This window comes from Girardinichthys multiradiatus, chromosome 20, assembly GCF_021462225.1.
Source record: "Girardinichthys multiradiatus isolate DD_20200921_A chromosome 20, DD_fGirMul_XY1, whole genome shotgun sequence".
Classification (NCBI taxonomy): domain Eukaryota; kingdom Metazoa; phylum Chordata; class Actinopteri; order Cyprinodontiformes; family Goodeidae; genus Girardinichthys; species Girardinichthys multiradiatus.
This window is the reverse complement of record NC_061812.1, coordinates 39540749-39564964: the sequence shown is the minus strand read 5'-3', so window position 1 is coordinate 39564964 and position 24216 is coordinate 39540749.

Genomic DNA, 24216 nt, shown 5'->3' with positions numbered 1-24216 from the left:
CAGTGGTGCCACCAAATCCAAAGCGACTCTACTGGTGGAATAAATCCAGTTGCTGAGTTCCTCGGTGTTATTTTCCACAGGCAGAAATAGCAAAGGCTGCTCAACCATCTGCAACCAGCTCTACCAATTTCTATTTCTAAAACATCAACAGCAATTAATCAGCCAAAGAAATGACCTCTACCTGAATCACAGGGCTGATAAGTGAAGAGAACAACAGGCCAGTGGGATGGCGTGTAGCTCAGCAGGGGAGGAAAGGTGAGGTCTGTTTTTTGTCCTTGTGAGGTAAGTGACTTTAGATGAGCAGGAAGCTAATATAGGGATGATGAGTGAATCTAGATGGAAAACAGGTGAAAGACATGGGGGCACTGGAAGAGAATATGAAGTGCAAATTAATCCAAAGCATGATAAGCCTGCTACAATGCTTTGTCCTACAAATTAACCTTAACCTCTTTTAAATATAAAGTGCACATCCCAAATTCATATCATTCCAATAAATATTAGCTGAAATAAATACCTGAATGTATGCTTAAATGAGGTGACATGAGTTTTAAATGAACCTTTGTGAATTTACATTAAGGCAGACAGGAAATGTGCATGGACTTATATTTGCATGTAAAAAACGCACAAAGAACATCACAAACCCAAAGGAGTGCCTACATGGAAATCACATGCTGATAGACGAGAAACACTGCGCTTTACAAATCCACAAAGACACAGACCAATACAGTGTACTGTTACCGTCATGGTCCCTGGCATGTGTGGTGTGGAAAAAGGCTGAACTTACCTGTGTGGATATTTTTGGGGTCATTTCCAGACTGATCATCTCAAATCACATCAAGCCAGATAAACCTGCTAAGCAAATCCTCATGGGTCACCAAACACCTAATCCCCCTTCACTAAAAATAACACATGCTGTTGACAATTCAGGCCATGGAGAGGCTATTTATAAAGAAAGTCTGCAACATGCCAAATGTACCAGACAAATAAACACAGGGATTACATGGGGAGAAAACAATCCTCTGGCAACAGAGTGCAGACACCCTGGTCCTACAGTCAGGTCTCGGCAACATGTCTGTGTTGAATATTTTATGATAAATGAAAAGAATCATTTTTTAAAATAAGAAAATCATTTAAGATTTAGGGATGTACACCAAACCTCTACTGGATACAAACTAACCTACATTCTCCTCTCCTAGAGTTAATCCTGGGCCACGTCTTGCAACCAAGATGAAATGAACTTTACTTTAACTTTTACATCTGGTTCTGAGCGTCTACTTGCACTTGGGGGTCAGGCAAAAAGCTTACTATCGTGACATGTCTAAAACATCCATCCATCCATTTTCTATACCTGCTTCTTCTATACAGGGTCGCAAAGGAGCTGGTGCCTATCTCCAGCGGTCTACAGGCGAGAGGCAAGGTACACCCTGGACAAGTTGGCAGTTCATCACAGGGCAACACAGAGACACAGGACAAACAACCATTCACACCTAAAGGCAATTTAGAGAGACCAATTAACATAACAGTCTTGTTTTTGGACTGTGGGAGGAAGCCGGAGTACCCGGTGAGAACCCACGCATGCACAGGGAGAACATGCAAACTCCATGCAGAAAGTCCTCCGGCTGGGAGTTGAACCCAGGACCTTCTTGCTGCATAGCAAGAGTGCTACCAACTGCTTCACCGTACAGCCCATGTCTGAAACATAATAATGCATAATTTACCAAAAAAAAAAGCTAACCTGAAGTTATTTATTTAACAAAGCATTTGTTTGAAGCACGAATCCATTCTTCTAACCACTGTTTGACAGTGGTTATGCTCCAACTCCATTTCTCTGAACACAGTTAAGGCTTGGAGGATGGTCCATAAAGTGGAAGGATGTTTCAATTACACCTCTCCTCCCACTCCTATTTTGGAAAACCCTGATTTTTTTGCCGGGTCGTAATGACTGTGGGTTTCAGCAATGGTTCAACAAGGGTCTCATAAAGTTGGGAAATTTATTTAAAAATCGGTCTTTATTGTCCTTCCAGCATTCACAGCAGCAGTTTGGATTGGAGAGGGTGGATTTTTTTTAGATTCTTGCAAATTAGACATTTTATTAGTAATAATACCACAATGATGACTTTTCAAGTCTCGAGAATGTACTATGTTTTCACAATAGGAAGAATTCTATTATGGTATTTTATAAGGCGCTGCTATCCAATACTCCATCTGCTTCAGTGGCAGCAAAACAGGCTTGGGAAAAGGATATGGGCATTTCTATAGAGGTTTGGCTGACTATATGGGACAAGGCTACAAGGATTTCAGTTTGTAATAGAACAAAATCAATTCAGTTTAGGATTTTACACCGGACACATATATATATATAACATATATCTGTAATTTTCATTGTGTGTGGTCTAGCATGAAGATGTTGAATAATTGATTAATGAGTCAGCACCATCACTGAGATCATTGCATAATATGATACAGGAATGTATACCCAATAAATATATTACATGTTTGCTTAACTCCTCCATGGACGCTTTCAATTCAATTTGAGATCCTTATCTGCAGTACCCAGGACCTGAGTTGGCCTCTCAGATACTTACTTAAAGGTTTTTTGATTTACTGACTGGATGAATGTGGCTAATATTCGTTCATTTCTGTAATGTCCTCAAGTTTGTCTGAGATATTGTGTGTTTATGTTTAGTAAATTTAAAAATGTTATAAAAAAACAAAACACTGTTTAACATGACATACATGTTTTCCTGGATTATTTAGGCACTTATTAGAGTGCGATGATGTACTGCATCTACTTAAGTAAAAAATAGAAATGTTTTAACTTTCATGTTATCGGTTGAAAGACAAGAAAAAGGATATTTGAAATAACTGAGGGACCAGAATTAAAAAAATTTAATAAAAAAAACTTTAAAAAAACTTGAGATACTGTGGATATTGTTGGTCATACAGACGACTGATAAACAATATATTTCAGGAAGAACCTTAATGAAGCAAGCCCTCGTGGTTCTCCAATCTACAGCTGAAAGTGTTTATTGGAAAATATTAATCTTCATCCAATGTAAAGAAGCAATATGCTTAATGTTGCTCCTCTGTTTTCTCCCAGTAGGACAGCAGCTAAAGATGTTGATTGGACAGTGAGTTGTAGACTGTATAGTCTTTACAGCTAAAGATTTTCTTCTAAAGTTGTGGAGGAACTGTACAGAAAGCAGGGATGGAGATGTCATGTGTCCAGGATTTATCCTTTGGCCGATTTTTTGACAGTTACACACACACTCACTCACAAAGAGACATAGCATCAATAAGAGCCTAAATTGACTGCAGGCCAGAGACAATGAAGTTTTTCTGCTTTGGGTTGGCACAGAATTGTTTTTGGTCACGCTTGAAAGCATCATGCACAATGTATGAAACAAAAAAAACTTCAGCAATGTTAGCTTTGCTTAGTGACATTAAACCCTGTTTCACTGCTCATACATATCTTGACAGCAGTTATTTCATGTTTATCTTGGCTGGGTTTTAAGCTGCAGCTGGAGAAGGTCAGAAGGGACTTACTAACCCACACTTTTTAGTTTCCATGAACCTAAGCACTGTCGAAATGGGACAGTCTCTAATATCCCTTTAATGTCATGGCGAAATGCTGATCATCTGGTCCATGAAAAACAAAAGTCACATTTTTAAATCCCAAAAGAAAACATTATACTGTTTCTCTCTTAAAGAACAGAAAAAATAATAGCTGATTGTACATTTGTTTTTTAAATAAAATGTTTTTTTTATGCTGAGTTTTATGGCAATCATATACAGGTCCTTCTCAAAATATTAGCATATTGTGATAAAGTTCATTATTTTCTATAATGTCATGATGAAAATTTAACATTCATATATTTTAGATTCATTGCACACTAACTGAAATATTTCAGGTCTTTTATTGTCTTAATACGGATGATTTTGGCATACAGCTCATGAAAACCCAAAATTCCTATCTCACAAAATTAGCATATCATTAAAAGGGTCTCTAAATGAGCTATGAACCTAATCATCTGAATCAACGAGTTAACTCTAAACACCTGCAAAAGTTTCCTGAGGCCTTTAAAACTCCCAGCCTGGTTCATCACTCAAAACCCCAATCATGGGTAAGACTGCCGACCTGACTGCTGTCCAGAAGGCCACTATTGACACCCTCAAGCAAGAGGATAAGACACAGAAAGACATTTCTGAACGAATAGGCTGTTCCCAGAGTGCTGTATCAAGGCACCTCAGTGGGAAGTCTGTGGGAAGGAAAAAGTGTGGCAGAAAACGCTGCACAACGAGAAGAGGTGACCGGACCCTGAGGAAGATTGTGGAGAAGGGCCGATTCCAGACCTTGGGGGACCTGCGGAAGCAGTGGACTGAGTCTGGAGTAGAAACATCCAGAGCCACCGTGCACAGGCGTGTGCAGGAAATGGGCTACAGGTGCCGCATTCCCCAGACCTGGGCTACAGAGAAGCAGCACTGGACTGTTGCTCAGTGGTCCAAAGTACGTTTTTCGGATGAAAGCAAATTCTGCATGTCATTCGGAAATCAATGTGCCAGAGTCTGGAGGAAGACTGGGGAGAAGGAAATGCCAAAATGCCAGAAGTCCAGTGTCAAGTACCCACAGTCAGTGATGGTCTGGGGTGCCGTGTCAGCTGCTGGTGTTGGTCCACTGTGTTTTATCAAGGGCAGGGTCAATGCAGCTAGCTATTGTTGTGGAATTTTCTTATCAAAGTGGGTAGAAGTTGACTCACAACAAGAGAAAATCCGGACTTTGTCTTATAAGTTTTATTCAAAGGCATTCAGCGTTTGAAGACCCTGACACTGAGGTTAGTCAGTGAAACAGAGCCACGAACAGAAATCACAAACAGTATTTATACTAAAAATGAGGGTGTTATCTCAACTTCAAAGAGTTTTAGAAATATGGCCCCTAGACCCTCCCCGGGTCAGAGTTAACAAAGTTATTTATGAGGGCACCCATCTACCTTCCTTTGAAATATACACTTCAGGAAGGGTTAACCATAAAACTCTCCAGCATGTGAATTTAGAGTCCATCTGCTAAATAAAACAGAACACTCATCAAACACAGAGGTCAGAGGTGAGAGGTAGATGGAAGGTCACCTGTGAGTGATACAACACAGAAACAAATGAGAGAGGTGAAGGGAATATCAGAGCATTTTAAAAGAATTTTCCATCACACTCCTTTCTTCTGATTACAAGATAATCACAAAACTAAAAGAAAATTCTACAAAACCATCACCCAAGGAAAAATGACCTCCACCAACCGGTTATCTGGAAAGAAAGTAGCTAGAGCATAAGTAGTATCAATAGGAACTGGTACCAAAAATGGTTGATCATTAATAGCACGTGGAATCAAACAACAAACATAGCAACTATCATTTCTTATCTTCCTCACGGTTTGATGCATCAGTTGCCACCAGACATTATCAGCATGATCATAGTAGTCAGAAAAGTGATGGATCTCTCTTCAAATCAGCTGATGAGTATTATTAACACAATTCCTCAAATTAGCCTTACATTGTCTTTGCTGTACCTTTTCCCAAATGAACACAAGAGTTATAAAAATACTTGAAATACCAATCATTAGCATCAGAACAGACAATCTTCCATTTAACTGCATCGTGACCTTGAAGTGGAATGTCCTTTCTTCTGGTACTGAAAGCAAACAGTTTTTTCTCAAAGAAAACAAATTATAAACAACTTTAAAAAAAACAAAAATCCTGCTGCCTCTCCTGAGTGGCTTCTGCGCTTCAAGCTGCCCTGTTACCAGTCTGGTACAGGTGGGCGGTCGTAGGAAGCTCCTCTAGAAATATGTTTAGAAACAGGAACTCTAACCAGCTTGAAGTTAGGCTTCCATAGTCCAACTTATGATTTTTAACTTTCAGGCAATGCGATGGCCTTAAGTAGATTCTGAAATAACGTTGCACTGCCCAAGGGATTATTGTGCCCTTGTAAGAACAGTGTTCTTCAACCACCTGTTCAATCACTCGCCAGTGATCAGCTTACAGTTCTTTATCTTGTGGTGGTCCGCTGTCCTCACACCTTTCAGGCCGTGGATGATCCAGTTGGAAGATGACTTGTGTCCTGGAAGCCAGATGAAGCTGGAGGAGCTGGAGCTTTCCTGCAGCTTTCCTGCAGCTTTCCTGGCTGTCTAGTAGGATCTGATATGGGCCATTCCAGCACCTGGACTTCCAGTGTTTTCTCCTAAATTCTCTGACCAGAATCCAGTCGCCAGGAATAAAGGACTGGAGGGTGGAAGTGGCTGTTTCTGGTAATGCAGCCTTCACCGTCTGTGAAACTTGAGAAAACACAGTGGACAGGTTTTGACAGTAAAACAACATCCTATCTTCACACAAAGATGTGGAAGAAAATTATCTTGGCAATATTCCCATGTCCAAAATAGGAGACCTGCCACACAGCACTTCAAAAGGACTGAGATTTGCCTGTGTCCTTTGTCTCAATCTCATATAAGTGAGAACAATAGGCAGAGCCTTCACAACACTTGGCTAATTTTCAATTCAAAGTCCCATTCTCAAACCTAAGTGCTTAACTACATAAACTTCATCAAAACATCCAACAAAATCAAAAGAATTGATCTTCTGACTTCACCTGATATACTAGCAATGACCATCAGCTAAATATTCTGAATATCAAAAATGTGACATGATGTTTGAGGTCAACATTTCATAGTTTCAGAAAACCCAAAAAGAATTTCAAAAATGGTCTAATCTGTGGAGATATAAAATTTCACAAAAGAATCAACACCATAATTTCAGAGAGGTTTTCAGAATGTGGTCTTAGGGAGCTATGCACCATTTATATAAACAAAGTACAACGTCTCTCTCGCATTGTCACTAAGTCCTCACTGGAGGTATGAGCTACCCTTTTTCCCATGAGTGCTACAACTTTTGGAACCCCATGTTGCTTTATTCTGACATTCCCCTCTTCTGGCGCAGGGTCCAACCCATGCGACAATCCAGCAAAAAGTTTGTACAAAAATGTTTTAGTAACCAAGATCACATAACCTAGAACCAAATAAATGAATTCTGACATAACTATGTGTCACTATGAATTTAAGAAAAGCAACATAAAGAACATCCAGATGTTTCTTTTAACTGCAATTCAGTTCCATCAACAACTAAACACAAACTTTAGTCATTCAGTTCATCAATGTCTCACTTAGAAATTAGTCACACATCATCCTAATTTGTCTTGTACAAAGATGAGTATTAGATTAATGGACATCCAATGTAATTTGGATGAATAAACCCTACAAATTGAATCAAATAAATAATTCCCACCAAGTATAAAGGCATGACTCTGATTCTTTATCAAAAATATATTCCTTACTTTTGCATATCTTGAACTGTCAGCTAGCTTAATGGCACCAGGGAAACTTTCAATCTAATAAATCACCAATGATTCTGCATGCAAAACTAATTCTTCAAACTAGTTTAAACTATTTCATTAACCTTTTAATAATAAAACACATAAATCTAAAAGTCATGCTACATCCTTAATCATTATACAAAAAAAACATGTTTTTAAGGCAACAATCACTACAAGCATTTTGACTCTATTGTCTCTTAAACAGTGTTAAAACTCAGGAAGGGAGGTGCTGAGCGTTACCATGACAGCAAAGGCATGAACCAATCTAGTAGGTGGGCGGAGTCAGGCAGAACTAACCTCTGATTGACAGCCTATGGGCGGACCCACAGTTTCTTCATCCCATCCCACATTAGTGTAACTTAAACTGCAAAGCTATTAACATGCACCTACCTCAGAAACAAGCTGCTTCTTAATTCTCCTGAAAACTCAAAGTTTAATCAATCTGAGATTTAGAAACATTATTCCAAACATGGATTATTGTTTCATGCAACATATAATCAAACATTCATACCAACAAAACAAAGACAAAACATCAGAGACAGACAAATGGCCAAATTTGAAGCTTCAAGAATTCAAAGAAATTTTTAACAATCTCTTTTCAGAATATGTTTTCTCAACCATATCTTTTAATGCTACAATTGATCAATTTTGTTATGACAATCGTCAGGATCCTTTTTAAAAATGAGTGCACATAGTCCAAAGAGATCTCAAAGTATTTAGAAGCACAGCAACAGTTTTCTCTTATATGAATCCAAATTTACTGATGCTGAAACCTTTTGCTAATTCTTTGTACTGTAACTCTGTAATAATAACTACAATCCTGAGAGTTATTGTTATAATTCTCTTTTTGTTTGGCTCAATTTGATCGCAGCTGCATTGCAGAATTTCTAGTTAAATGCAAAGAAGTATTTTTAATTTAATTCAATTCAAATTCAAAGATACTTTATTGATCCCCGAGGGGAAATGAGAAAAGTCAGCATTGACATTTTTATGTTATACCCAAACTAAACAAAACTGCAGTGTTTGACTTAATCAGAAATTAAGATAAGAAGCTTGTCTCCAAACTGGACTTTTTCCCACATAATGTTTCAAAAAAGAACAAACATCATTTTCTTTAATTTGGCTATTTAAATTTTGAGAGTTGGGGAGAACTTATCACTAGAACCCCTCTTTAATAATCCAATGGTGATAAATGTTCCAATATTTTATCTCTTAGTAATCTGAAATCACCTTGTGTACCTTTGTACTCCCATGTATTCTTTTAATCTTTAAACCTTAAGAAATCAAACAAGGAGACTTGAGTTTGAGCCGACCATCCACTTACTGTTAAGAGAGCCTTTATTTCTTTTATTTTCCTAAAATGAAGGATTTTACTTGTCTTGATTCTGTTACAAAAATCCTAACCTTGGTTCCAAAACTAAACTCTTCAACCCCAATCTGTGTCCCCAGAGTAGAATTTTTGAGCATTATTGCATTTCAAAGTCACCAAAATGACTGGAACTCATCATTGACTTAGATCTATTCTAATAGGTAATCAGTCTACCTTTAATTAAGTATTATAATTTCATGGACCCAAAATCTATGGCTTACAGGCTTCAGGAGTCCAGGAACCACAAGTTGAGTACTACTGCATTGAACAATGATGTTAACTTTCTGCAGAGATTGAAGGATTGGCTAAATATATTATTTCTGCTTGGACAATAATCAGATTTAAAATTATTAGTTCACAGCTCCTAATTTACCTCAGATCATATTTGCTCCTATCCCAGTTCATAAGAAGCTTCAGACAAACATTATGCTAAAAAGCCAAAAACAAAACAAAAACCAGATCTGTTTTAAAATAAAGAAAAAGCATGCTTAAAAACTTGGTACTGTGGTGGAAAATAACTCCACGGTTCTGAAGGCCTTTTCATGCAGAGTCTTTTAGGAAGCAGTTTAATTTTTGTGTGGTACCACTGTCCAATCAAATTCTTTCTAAATAACCCAATTTTTTCATACTCATTTTAAAGGTTTGTTTTACCAAGGGAAATATGTTTAACAAAACCAATTACTCTCAAAAGTTTTAAAAGTTTTTTTTTAGCTGGTGATATCTTAGAAAACAACAAGTGTTTTAACATTTCTGTGCAACACAGAACTGATCAGGTGTCCTTTCCTTCTCCAAAGGGAGAAAAAAGAACCTGCAGAACCAAACCTTTCATAGTTTTTTGTCAGGACCTGATATAAGGTACAGTGTAAATCAACACGCTGCATGAATCAGAAGAGGGAAGAAAAACCTAATATAACCTCTTCCCAGCAGCTGCTGTGAAAAACAATGAATTTGTACTTTCCATAAGCGTCAGTTAACACTTGCGGACAAAAACTGCACCAAACTGTAAGTACTGTGTCAGAGACTGTATGAAGACCATCTGCAGTAGAACTAAGACTGTTTTAATGAGGTCTCGACCCATTAGATTTATGGAATACAAAATCTGACAACAGAAAATAATATCTGAAGGAGAAACCCATCAGGTTTTACGCATTCGCTGGGTTTTAAAAATACTCCTTCATGAGATCTGTCCTGAGAATAACATAGAAACACTTGGTTACTGCTGAGTTTTGGAGATGTTGTAACTTCCTCTGCTTTTAATAACTTTTAATAACTAGAATAATTGACCCTGAATATTCCACGACGAAAGAGAACTTGTTTCTCTAAAATAATTAACTGGAAAGTATCAAATGAGTTAAGTTATCACCCTTTTAAAGATACTTTTCTAACCCTAAAATAATATTTTAACCCGCTATATCTGTCAACGTCAAGTAAGCGTAACATGAGCAGCGGTTAATAAGCGTTCTTCGTTGCAGAAAATAGGAAAAGATTTATGCAAATGTGTGTGTGTTTGTACGTTACCCCCATCAGTTTCTTAATCGCTCCAGAGTCAGACTGTCATGGCACACAGTCCTCTATCAGTCCAAAAAACAACCAGGCCCTTCCCCGGTCTGTTGGTGAGACATTCAATCATTCTTTGTCCACTTCAACCTCTCCAGGAGGGAGAAAGAAGAAACCCCGCTCCGGTTTCTCCCCTGCCCGCATAAGATGTGCTTTCAATATAAATCCAGTGTATCACTCTTCTGGCTCTTGCAAACAGCATGGATCGTTGTCCATCTCAGAGGGTCCAGACTTCTTCTGAGTTTGTTTTTTTTTTTTCTTGTAGAAAGTCACACTGTGATTTTCAACATGCAGGAAGGCAGATCTCTCTCTTTCAGGCCTTGCTGGAGAAGCGTCTCTGGTGGAGTAGCCATGGAGAAGGGCAGGTTTCTAAGGTCCAGACTCAAAAACGCAGATGTTGAACTTAAATCCCATATATGTGTGTATTTGTGTGTGAGAGAGGCAGAAGAAAAGTTTAGTATAGGTTCAGATTTTGTACAAATACATATTATCAGTCAGTCAGTCAGTTGTCCCCCTGCCTGTCACTTCCTTCCACAACATGCACTATACTCCTTTCTAAAACAACTTTCTTTTCGCATCTCTAACGTCCTTTTTCAATTTTACCTTCTTTACCGACTGATCGCAATATTTAAGACAAACGAAACTTCCTTCAGGAAAGTTTTAACTCTTTAACCCCTTAATTGATGCACTCTGTGCTTTTTAATCTTTTCTTATGTTTTTTTATTTATTTTTCCATCAACTGTTTTACTTGAAACTTTTTAAACTATTTTACTTATTTACACTCAAACTTCCACGCTGTGAAAAACCAAACTTATCTTCCAAATTAAAGCACATTTAACACAATCATCCCCACTTTTTCCTTTCATTATTTTATAAATCAGAGTATGAAGAAGGAGACACCCCTGATGCCTCAAGGTTCCGGAACCATTTTTTTTTTACCTGTTCAGCGGCACGTCTGCCCACTGGCTTTTCTCCTTTATGAGGTGTAGAAAATTGCTAAAAACCACCCGCAAAACCCTGTGTTTTGCTTTATCTTATTGTTACCAATAAGAACCTCCCTGCAATTCCTTTTGCAGGGTAACCGGGCCCTCAGCTGATGTCCTCCCTCTTGCAACTCTGGAACCTAATTAATTAGTTAGGAGATGATGGTTAATGTGTAATAAAAATAATAATATACATTATATCATACAGAGCAACTTCTCACCCAGATATATTTGAAGACAAATTGTTCGGATCTAATCAGCCAGACGCCGCAGGCGGGCATGAGGACTCCACTACCGTAATATGGAGGTGGACTGAGAACAACTCTCAGGCTGGCCAGGCGTCCGTGTCCCATCCTGCGGTCTCCTCTGGCACGTCAGATCCTGTTCGTGACGCTAAAATTGTTGTGGAATTTTCTTATCAAAGTGGGTAGAAGTTGACTCACAACAAGAGAAAATCCGGACTTTGTCTTATAAGTTTTATTCAAAGGCATTCAGCGTTTGAAGACCCTGACACTGAGGTTAGTCAGTGAAACAGAGCCACGAACAGAAATCACAAACAGTATTTATACTAAAAATGAGGGTGTTATCTCAACTTCAAAGAGTTTTAGAAATATGGCCCCTAGACCCTCCCCGGGTCAGAGTTAACAAAGTTATTTATGAGGGCACCCATCTACCTTCCTTTGAAATATACACTTCAGGAAGGGTTAACCATAAAACTCTCCAGCATGTGAATTTAGAGTCCATCTGCTAAATAAAACAGAACACTCATCAAACACAGAGGTCAGAGGTGAGAGGTAGATGGAAGGTCACCTGTGAGTGATACAACACAGAAACAAATGAGAGAGGTGAAGGGAATATCAGAGCATTTTAAAAGAATTTTCCATCACACTATTAGGAGATTTTGGAGCACTTCATGCTTCCATCTGCTGAAAAGCTTTATGGAGATGAACATTTCATTTTTCAGCACCACCTGGCACCTGCTCACAGTGCCAAAACCACTGGTAAATGGTTTACTGACCATGGTATCACTGTGCTCAATTGGCCTGCCAACTCTCCTGACCTGAACCCCATAGAGAATCTGTGGGATATTGTGAAGAGAACGTTGAGAGACTCAAGACCCAACACTCTGGTTGAGCTAAAGGCTGCTATCGAAGCATCCTGGGCCTCCATAAGACCTCAGCAGTGCCACAGGCTGATTGCCTCCATGCCATGCCGCATTGAAGCAGTCATTTCTGCCAAAGGATTCCCGACCAAGTATTGAGTGCATAACTGTACATGATTATTTGAAGGTTGACGTTGTTTGTATTAAAAACACTCTTCTTTTATTGGTTGGATGAAATATGCTAATTTTGTGAGATAGGAATTTTGGATTTTCATGAGCTGTATGCCACAATCATCCGTATTAAGACAATAAAAGACCTGAAATATTTCAGTTAGTGTGCAATGAATCTAAAATATATGAATGTTAAATTTTCATCATTACATTATAGAAAATAATGAACTTTATCACAATATGCTAATTTTTTGAGAAGGACCTGTAATAATAGGGTACGAGTACGAGTAAATAAACATATAAGCTGGGTTAAATCACAGCCATCTTATTGAGTGACCTGCATGAATAATGCAATGCTCTCATTGGTTAAAAGGTTAGGTCAAAAAATATATCCATTTAAGCCTCAGAGTATGGCAGAGAAATAGGTGACATACTGGAAACAGATGATATCTGTCAAAACATCTAAAGCACAAATATCAGACTGGTGCCTGAACAAATTTCTAACCATGCGGGCGTTTTATAGTATTTCTAAATATAGGGCACTTAACATGGTTGTTGGTCTACAGCACTCAACGCTCTCCTACTATCTTTTAGCTTTACATGCAGCGAAAGTGACAGTGTTGTTTTTTTTTAAAGCTTTCAGAGTGGGCTACAACATGCAAAAATGCAAAAAATAGAGACACCAAAACCAAACTTTGACTCTTTGTTAGAGTCAGGCATTCATGTGGCAAATAAAAAAAACAAGCTACCAAAAGTTGAGCAGGTTTATTTAAGTTATAGTTTGAAACAGTAAGGGAGATAAATAAACATATATATATATATATATATTTAATCACATTCTCAATCTCACTGATGTTCTGTGTGATATGTCTTTCCTAGAATGAGCCAAACTCTGGTGCAGACAGAAGTCTTGTCTCCTTCATGATTATTTAGCTTTGCATTGTCTAAACAGACCAAAATGAATGAACAAATACTGGTTGTAGATGGGGCTTTTACAGCCTTTTGCAGCAATTATCACCACACATCACCCTGAACACACCATTCAACAGTAACCAATGGTGGTGGCAGCATCATGCTGTTGTGATGCTTTTTCTTTAGCAGGGGCAGGCAAGCTGGTCAGGGTTGATGGGAAAGATTCATAGATCTGAAGAAAGGGTAATACTGGAAGAAAACCTGTTAGAGGCTACAAAGAATGTGACTCTGGTGGGGGAGGTTCACTTTCCTGTAGGACAGCAGCCAGCAATACAGTGGAATACTTTAGATCAAAGCATATTTATGAGTTAGAATAAGTCAATGTTCAGGCCTAAATCTAATTGAGAATTTATGGAAGTTTTGAAAAATACACGTTGGCTAAGCTTGAGTTACTTTTCCAATAAGAATAGGCAAAAAGTTCAGTCGTAACATGTGAAATGCTGGTGATTGTATGAAGTATCGACCCAGTAGGGCTGAATAGTAATGCACACCAAAACGTTTAGATTGTTAGGTGTAAAAACAATTAAAACCATGTATCATTTTCCTTCTACTTCTTCAGTGAGCACTAGGCTATTTTGTGTTAGTCATACACTGAAGTTGAAGTGAAGGCTTTAACAAGTGATAAAAAAGGAAGATTTGGTTGTTTTCCAAACTTCAAGCCTAAAGTTGAAAACAGTTTCATGTCATGTAATATGTTAAGCAATTTATTTAGTGAAACCAGGGGTGAAAGTGAGCCGGTACGGTCTGGTACTGCATACCACTAAAAGATTCTGTACTGGGAAGAGGGAAGAACGGCTGTCTGCTATGAAACAGTCATCCAGAACCAGTTACGGCTGCAAAAATTCACGAGCACACAAAGAAGATCAGATCCACTACCAATAGGTAGTCTAAAACACGACTTAATCTGTTTATAAATATAGCTTTTTTCCCCTCATTCCAAATAGTTTCTGAACTGTTCTGCTATGCTGGAGCCTCAATGCTCTTGCTTTGCTTCTCTCCCCTCGGAGCTCGAGGCTTTTGTGAACGGCCAGCCTTTAAAACGAGCACTGCTACGTTTAATGTCTGTCTGCTCGCTGCTAAATACCCCATTTAAAAGCAAAGGGAGAGTAACTAGATGTGTTAATGTTAATTTGCTGAATTACAACAACACAGTACAGCTCGAAAACACTGCTTATGACCAGAGATTTCACATACACTACACGAGAGCGCAGGTGCGCTTACCTCCGAAACAGAGCGGTGGCCAAGGAGATTGGTGCGTTCGATTTAATGGACTGGGAGGTTTTATACAGGTGGTGCACCGACATAAAAAGCTGCCGCTTGCATTAGGACAGGACGAACAATAAATCACTTACCATCTACAGACTTTTAAATAAAAACGGCGAAAACAACAAAACTGTCAAATGTTTAATTTAAATGAAATCAAAACTTGACCACAATGCAGAGAACAATAACTTCTTTGTTCACATTGTGAAGTGATTGTAATTTCTGCCTTATACAGACAGCCTACAGTAAAGTAAAATATTGATAGATTTTAATTAGTCTGAGTTTGGACTTTGCTAAGAGAGAGAGAGATCTCGAGGGGCCACAGATGAGAGTAACAACACACACCGACACATTATATATATATATATATATATATATATATATATGATCTATTTATCTATTTCAGATGTGTGTATGTTTGTTTGTGTCAATGTAGTGGAAGTAATCCTTGATATGACCTAAGTGTGTCACCTCCCATCATGCACAATAGCACGTGAGATGGCTGTGCTGAGGCCTAAACGTCCTTTAGGAGGTTGGCACGTCTTTTCCACCAAATATAAACACACACACACAACTTCTCTTACAGTCACACACCTTATTGCACACTTTAAAAAGCTTGGGGCTCATTAACACACCAGGCCTCCTGTTAGTAGAACTTCACATCAAAGCCTTTAAGCAAACAATAAAACATCAGTGTGGGGCCAAACATAAATTAGACGTTACTTTCTTTCACCCAGAAAGGTCAGAGCAATCCAGTAGGGACAGCCCAATGTCAAGCCATGGACCTGTTTATGTCTTTATAAGGATGGGATGGAGACAAATCTTTCCTACATTATTCTTAAAGAATATTTGAATAATGCAAATAAAGCCAAAAGAATGATAAGAAGCACAGGAACTCAGTGGTGGGAAACACGTGACCTGTTACAGGTCAGACAGGGACCCATGTAAATCAACGGCTTGAAACCTCATATCATTAGATTAAAAGTAACGTGATCAGTTCAGTAAAGAGACAAGCCATGGTTTCATCCAGGACACTTAATATCGTAAAACAACACAGCGTGTCTTAGCCCTTGGTGACCGGTACCCAGATCAGATAAATATTAATCATTGGAAAATAGCCCCACACGTGCAAAAAACGTAATACAGTAAGGCAAGGCTATTCATGCTTTGGCCAGTCAGGCAGACTCTCCCTGCAAGAAAATAATGTAATGGGCAAGAAAAGCACACAGAAAGCTGGGAGCGTCACAATGACTAAAGAGAGAAAGGCAAAAAGGGAAAATGTGCTTTTTTAAAACTCATACCCAAAATTACTACAGTGATTGTATGCTTTCCTAATATTTTACAGTCTAACTCACACTTATATTAATCAACTGGTTAGTATGCGATCTATAGTCGGTCTGGGATCAGCATTAATAGAAATGTTAACTAAAGCAGTGTCTGGTACACTGCCAGCATGTTTTTCGCCAGATAGACGGCTCTGCAGTGCAGTAGTTGTGAGCACGTGAGGAAGAGCGCACATGTCGGGGGGATTACAGAAAAAGCACATCTTTAGTACCCTCCAAGGACTCTTCCTCTCCCTTGAGACAAAGTCTGCACCCCTTGCTGCACTGATGCAGCAGTTATTTCCATCTATGTCAAGTAAGCATTCAGCCCTCTTATCATCCCAAAGCAGCAGCATTTATGCACCATGACAAGCACTTAATCTCTTCAAAGCAACAGACCATCAAGCAATCTGACAAACAAAAGACTACCCTAAGCACACAATAACTACGATTAAAACAAAAATGTTCTTTGGGACTTTGCAAGTTCTGCTGTTCCCAATGTAATCTCCAAACTGCCAATATACAACATTTAAATTTTCTTCCAACCCCTCTGTCCTAATCTCTCCAAAGACAAAGCTGTGTACCTGCATAATGAACATTTGTTGATAGATAAGGAGGCTCAAACAGAGGTTTTGAGACTGCTGAGGTGTGGGATGATGGTGCTGATGATAGTTCATGAGTGGAGGCTGATGGTTACGCTTGGGTCTCTTCCAGTGAACTGACTGCAGCACCTGAGGCTCAAAGAGAGAAAGAAATGGGCTTGCCTTGTATGTCAACTAAAACAAAAGGTGCATTCCCAGCCAAAAAGGTTTATAATTATGATCTGACATACCTCCAAGGTGATATAACTAATGCCGCTAAATATGTCATTTATTACATACAAGCGTTGACAACATAAAGCCACAATGTGCTGATGAAAATGTTTGTATCATCAAAACTACTTTGTCTCCTTGATGTGGAAGGAGATACAATTACTGGTGTCTGGGACAAAATATGCTTTGAAGGAGCAGAACTTGTTTGTAGGCAGCTGATAAACAGGTCACAAAAAAAAAATTTTGTACCAGTTAATCTCTTAAAGGCATCAATTTGGAATTTGGACCCAGATGTTGCCATTTTGTAACTAAAATCAAACCATTTTGTATCTGCGTGTGAAACCATGTTGTATTTCCTTTTGTAGTTCACTGTTTTATAACGATGAACTGAAATAAAAATCTTCAAATCTTATTATTATTTTTTTTACCTTTTTCTGAAGCTTAGTTCACATTTAAATTAAATTATTTATTCAGCATTTATTTGACCTTTTCTCTTTTTTTCAGGATGAAGATATTTTAAACAATCAACACAGTGAATTTTAAAAACAAGATTTGGATGTACAAATTAGAAATTTCATGGGATTTTTATAATCCACACAGAGTCAAAGACGTCCTTCATAAATCCATCCACCTTGTACAGCCCCCCAGTACCACTGGCAGTGAAAAAATCCCACAGAATGCAACCACCACCATGCCAAACTGCTGGCATAGTTGTTCTATAGGTTTAAAAGCCTTGATTTGACTTGAGTGCTCCAAAGACTCTTCTTGCTATGTTGGCCAAATAGCTCGTTCTGACTATAAAACTTTACTCCAGAAGGTGTTTACTTGTGGAGCAGTGCTTCTTTTTTAGTTGGCAACCTCTCAGTCATTGATGATGTAAAACTCAGTTCACTGGGAGCCCCGACAGCTTCCACTTCAGAGTCCATTTGAGCCTTGGTGGTATCTGGTTTATTTAGGGTCTTCTTCCAGATTTTGCATTTGCATTTGATGATGATGATGTACTAAGGATCTTGACATCTGCAGATGTTCAGAAGTGGCTCAAAAAGACTGTCAAAACTGTCTCAAGTCTACAGTTCTTCTTAGATCATCTTTCCTGTTCCATGGATTTTCTCTTTATATGCCCAAGTACCAGCTGTAGACAACCATTAACACTATAAAACCCAGACCTTGGCCTTGCCAGGTTTAGACCATTAGAAACCACTTATTAAAAAAAAGATTATAATAAGCCTACAATCATTTAGGCTGGATTTAGATCTCTTTAAATTCTTCACCAGACTCAAAAGCTCCTACAAACCTTTTTCTGAAGGGCTCAGCCAGCTCTTTTGATCGGGTCATAGTGTTCACTTTTACTTCAACAGTCAGAAACAGACCAATGTAAATTAAGTTTAAACAGTGCAAACCTCCTTAAAAAATGTGCAGCAATGATGTGAACTAGATGTGATACACCTGTGTGTCATATTTGTCATTTTAAGTTAGAGTAAATGTGGGAGAGTCCTAATTTATTTCCCACCAGAAATTACATTTGTTTTAAACCACGTTACAGAAAAATGTAAGTTATTTTCTTTGATTTTCACTGTTTCTGTATATTAGATGAATTTCTCAGTATTGTTAAATGTGATAACAGATATCTATGTCCAAATGTCTTAAAAACATAGAGGCTGCTGTACTGTGCCCTATTATTTCCATATGACTGTTTGTATAATTTTGACCCTGTGTAGATTTGACATATTCAACAAAAATATTCACACTTGTGTACCCAATTCTTGTTTTTAAAACTCATTAAAATTGCTGTTTCAAATCCATAACTAAAAGCCCTGAATTAAAATCACGTTCATGCCCATTATGGGTGGATTTAAAAGTCTAAATGGAACTTATAAGCAAAAAGATCCAGACCGAAACAAATAGAAAATGTTGCTTCTATTTCAGTAAGGTTGTGTGCTTCTGCATTGGTGCACTACATTAGTAGTTTTGCCATGAGAGAGCTGCTAAAGTGCATTTTCCTTGTTACCAAACCCCTCAACCGCCCTCTCAATGAATCAGTGACCAATTTAAAGTAAACTATCCCTGGCTCTCACACCCTGCAGTAAGAGCACAGTATGCTCCTTTAAGTTTAGTGCCCACATCCACAAAACCGTCTGATACAAAGAGTAATAGGTGCACGGCTAATCAGTCAGACATGCACACAGACTCAAAAAGCAGTCAGAAACAAGGATTTCACTAAAAGATAGCTCTAACTGTCATGATAATGATGAAAAAGCAGCAATTTTCTTTGCACTCAGGTGACGTGTGTGAACTGAAAGAAAACAAATAACTAGTTATTTACTGGTAAAAATAGATAGTTGAGCTATTGAATTAAAAATATCAAAGGGGTGACAGCCACTCTGGGAGACAACAAGGGTCAAAATGTGTACCAATAGTGGTGGGATGCCTGCCCACAATAGCCGGCATTGCCAAAAACTGCTTCAGGAGTCCAGTGATGGTGAGAGCAGGTTTATATATAAACTCAGTAATCCCCCAACAATAGGACACCTTAAGGGACTGTGCTTCAAAGACAGGATTCCAGAGGTGGCACGAGGAATACAGATGGCAAAAGTCCAAAATGACATCACAGCCACACAGAGCGGGTGAGACCCTCATAGTTTGGAGCGCTTTCAATGACGAATACCATGGCCTGATTCTCTTTTCATCTGGTTTCCCTGGCAAGGGCCAAAAACACAACCTGATGACAACCTTTAAAGGACCTGTCCTCACATTTTATGCCTCTCACACAGCAACTAGGCAGAACAATTAAGCTGGTGAAGAGATTATGATGTGCAATCTCAGGATTAAAACTTGTCACACGTTCCATGACTGAGAAATGGTGACACGCTGGTAAATCCCAGACAAGAAGGGCAATGACAGCTCTGCTGGCACAGGGTAAGCGTCTGAATCATTCAGGAAGGTCAAACAGGTCCCGTCGGCTCCAGGGCTACATCATTATTTGATACTTGGGCCTGAGACTTCAGCATGGTGTTACTTTCTCTCTGTAACACAAACCCAATGTGGGTCTTGTCTACGACCAGCACCAGGACACTATTTTCCACAACATTTTGATCTCACAGGGAAACCACTCTTTGACCACAAACACCAAAATGGAATAAAATAAGATTTTAGAAGAACTATTCTAAATTTAAGTCAATTGACACATTTTATCATAAATGAATCTCTCTATATAATATTGTTACATCTTAAGATTACATTCCCCTGCTTTCTGTGAAAGGGAATAAATGTCTTTGGTAACGCCAAACTGTTTAAAATAATATGCAAGTCAGGGTTTGATCCACCAAAACAATAGCTAGGGGTTGAAGTCATCCAGCACGTATAACACCCCCGAGCAAGTTTAAGTTACAAACCTGTGGCCACTATGAACATTAATGCAAAAGGAGCATGACTCCACAATGCGCTGTAAGAACAGACATGCAGAATAATCTTCCTGTATGATCAGAGAATTATCTTGCTCACCACATCTGATGCAGATAATGACATGTTAAAGATCTCATACAGCAACTTACCTTACTTTAATTTACTTAGCACTGAACGGATCTGAAAAGCCTACATGAGGATCAAGACATACAATCTCAGCCCATGGAGGATTTCCTCCCAGGGTCTTGTGCCAAAATTCGGATGAATTCCGGAAGTTGTAAACCTCTTTTGCTCAGTAATCACAGAGCCAGCTGCATAGGCTCCGAGGCTTGGGGTCTCAGTGGATCAACTTGTACAATGAAAGGACAAAGGGGTCCATAATAGGAAGTTTGTGTATATGTATTTATTGCGGAAATGTGATCTGAAAGAGCTTCAAATTAATGTGAAACAATCTGATGTGTGGGTACCAGGAAGGAGCAATTATCGTTTTGTTACAGAGAAAAAAAAGGTTCTCATGATAGGACTAAGTGATCCAATAATAATATTAATAAACTCAAGTCAGAAACTCTAATAATATGGTCTGGATTTTTACTTTTGCTGTTTGAACTGCTTTTCCATGAGATCATCAATAAATGCTGTATGTATCATAATAAAATTGAACGTAATCATTTTGTAATGTTTAGCAGAACAGTTGCACTACTGAATGTATCTGTTACAGAGAAGTACTACCCCTTTTCCAAAAAAATATGTTGTTTATTGAGCTAAATCTGTTTTCGTGGGGCTTAGTCTATATCTACAAAAAGACTGCAATACATTTTTGAATACTTTTTATTGTTACCACAGTAAAATATTTAAACAAATATGGGGATACAATTTTAAGTCCATAACGCCCATCCTTAGTTGCTGCTATGGCACACAGTGTTGCAGAAAACACAGAGGTTAATGCATGCAAAGTTCTGCTTCTTGGTGAAACTAATTGTTAACACTACATAACATTCCCAAGTGCAGAAATACTTTGTGAAAAATTGTTTTTTATTGAGCTGTATTCATGCTTTGTCCTTGTTTTCTTTTTATTTTAACTTTAGACCAATCGAACCCTAATCTCCAACAGTTATGGAGTGTTTGCCGTTGTAGATTGCCCTCAACTTTGGAAAATGAGCTTTCTCTGGACAAAGTGGAACCAGCTAGTTCCATAAACTGACACTTTTGGTCAGTTTTTCTGGCCATCTCAGTGTGATTTCTGAAATAATTGTAATAGTGAGGGGGGTTGAACCCAACCCACCACTGTTATACTTCTCAACCATATAGTAAAGTAGTGATAGTGCCCTAAAGGTTGAATATTGTGAGGGTTCTGCCCGTTTTGCAACTCCAGGAAGGGATGTAGCTATGACCGACAGTCTGATGGTACGTTCACACCAAACGCGGATTGTGCAAATTTTTCGCCTCATTTGTATGCTTTTGCCTGCTCGACATTCCGCGTGAACTCCGCATTGGCATTTGGTAACAAGCGGCAACGCTTCGCCGCGTCATCAAATAGGAGGAGCTTCCATCTGCTGCTTGCTGGTTTCAACTGAACATGCTGGACATGGATTTCACGGATAATCACGATGTTTTACCTGTGGAGAGCCGAAAAACGCTGCCGACGTCAACGTCCCTGGGTTAACCAGATTCTTCAGGTACGGGAACAGTTCGGAGAGTACCACCACCTACTCCAGGAGCTGCGTCTGGATGACGGTCGATTTCAGCGGTACTTCCATCTATTCAGGACCCAGTTCGAAGATCTGCTGCCCCGTGTTGGGAGACGAGTCGGCCTCCGGGACACCAACTACCGGCGACCACAGTGAAGCCAGCCCCAACAACGGAAACTCAAGCTCCGCGGTGCCAGCGGCATCTAGCCCATGGCCGATCCGAGTCAGACACCCAGATTTCGGCTAGCTGCTCTCTGTTGCTCCCTCTTCTGATGCGCGGTGGTTCACTAGGGACCATCAATAAGTTTCCGAACCAAACAATCGTGGAAAATCTGAGTGATTGAATCGGATCAACCGTGAGCTAGATGCCACTAACTCCGCAGAGCTTGAACATCCAACTTCAAACTAAGTTCACCGCGGTCTACCAGCGCTGTATCCCTGCTGCTGAATGCCTGTCCATCTGTCTTCGGTGGGTAAATAAATCTCAGCTCAGTAAAAAAAACTGCCGATTTTTAATGTCCACATCTCCTAAATATAAGATATTTGTGCCTAAACATAACCAGGCCAGGGCCTTTCTGTACTTGTCTCGGTAAAAGTAATTAGTTCTGAGTCATACAACTCAGGCTTGCCGCACACCGCCACTATGATCTGGTCCTCCATCTTCACTGACAACCGCTTCTTCTCCGCTTTGGTCCTTCACCCTATGTCACAGCCACATCCAGTCCCTGATTGGTTGACGCGACGCTAATTTAGGAAAAAGTTCAGATTTTTCAACTCGTCCATCGCTCTCGCTCCGCTCCCGCTTCGCTTGGCGCGCCTTCCGCGCCGCGCCCTCCGTGTCCTTCGCACCACGCCGCTCCGCTCCTGAACGCGCCTCTACATAGGGATAACATGTAAATTGGCTGCTCCTTTCGCAGAAACCGCGTTCGGTGTGAACGCACCATAAGAGACTAGCCAGCTGTGTGACTTCAGGCAAAAACAATTATTTTGATACTCGGTAATTTTCACCATTGGACAGGTTGCACTTAAGTGCTCTGAGACAGAACAGACCACAAGAATTCAGCTATGGTACTTAGTTGTGGTCAGCAGGTATAAGTTGTTTTAAATTAAAGAATAACAGATCTGTGTTTTTTTTATGTGCGTCATATGTCTGATGATGTTTCCCTTTTTTTGACTAGGGGATTTCTGACTTAGCACTCAATTCTGACCCAGATGAGTTTGCCTAATGTGGTTCCGTGATGCTGCCTTCATTCATGGAAGGTTGTGTATGTGTGGAGAATACTGTCTTCGAGTGGTTATTCACGAAAGAGGGCTGTATAAAGGGACGAATTAACAGTATTATCCAGTTTTATTAAAATGAAGCTCTAAAAATCTAAACAAGACAAAGATGAATGGAGCAGCAGTGAAGCCTAGAGCTTATAGACCCAATGTAAAATAAGAATGAATTTTTACTTATATACCTTTTGTTTGACCATTATTTTACCCTGAGATGTAACTACAACCAGATATGTTATCCCTCAGTGAACTAACCTATTCCTGTAACCTTCGAAGAACTATTAGACCAAAAAGTAGCCTATAGGTCAGAGCTGATATGATATGCTTGTTGGACATTTCTCAGTGTTACTATAACTGATGAAGTATGATCCCCATATTTTGTTACTGTCACAGGAACTGAGGATAAAGTACGTAGAACTCACTCCATGTAGTTTCTTGAGATTGGTTTAATGGTTTGCTGATTAGTCAATGGAATCTGGTACCTATACAGGATATAAGCCTTAATTTATTCCTAAACATGTTAAATCTAATCTAAATAGACAATATACCACACCAAGTCACTTTAGTGAGAAATGAGGTTCTAATAAGAGAATTTACCAAAGCTTTTTAATCTAATATTAAGGTTTCCAAATTTTTTTTTTAACATCCATCTGCCCAAATAGAGCCCAATGTAAGAACCTCCAATGTAAGACCTGTAGTTTAAATCATATTATGTCATATGTTTCCAGCTGGATGAAGTGGAAAATTAGTCATTTCGGACCAACACCTGTTGGAGAGCGCATACATGCTGTGGGAGAAGAAAATGAGACGTGTGTGAGAAATATATTGAGCTAAAACTTGTCTTCAGTCAGACGACAGCTTGTCATCACAACTGTGACCAGCTGACT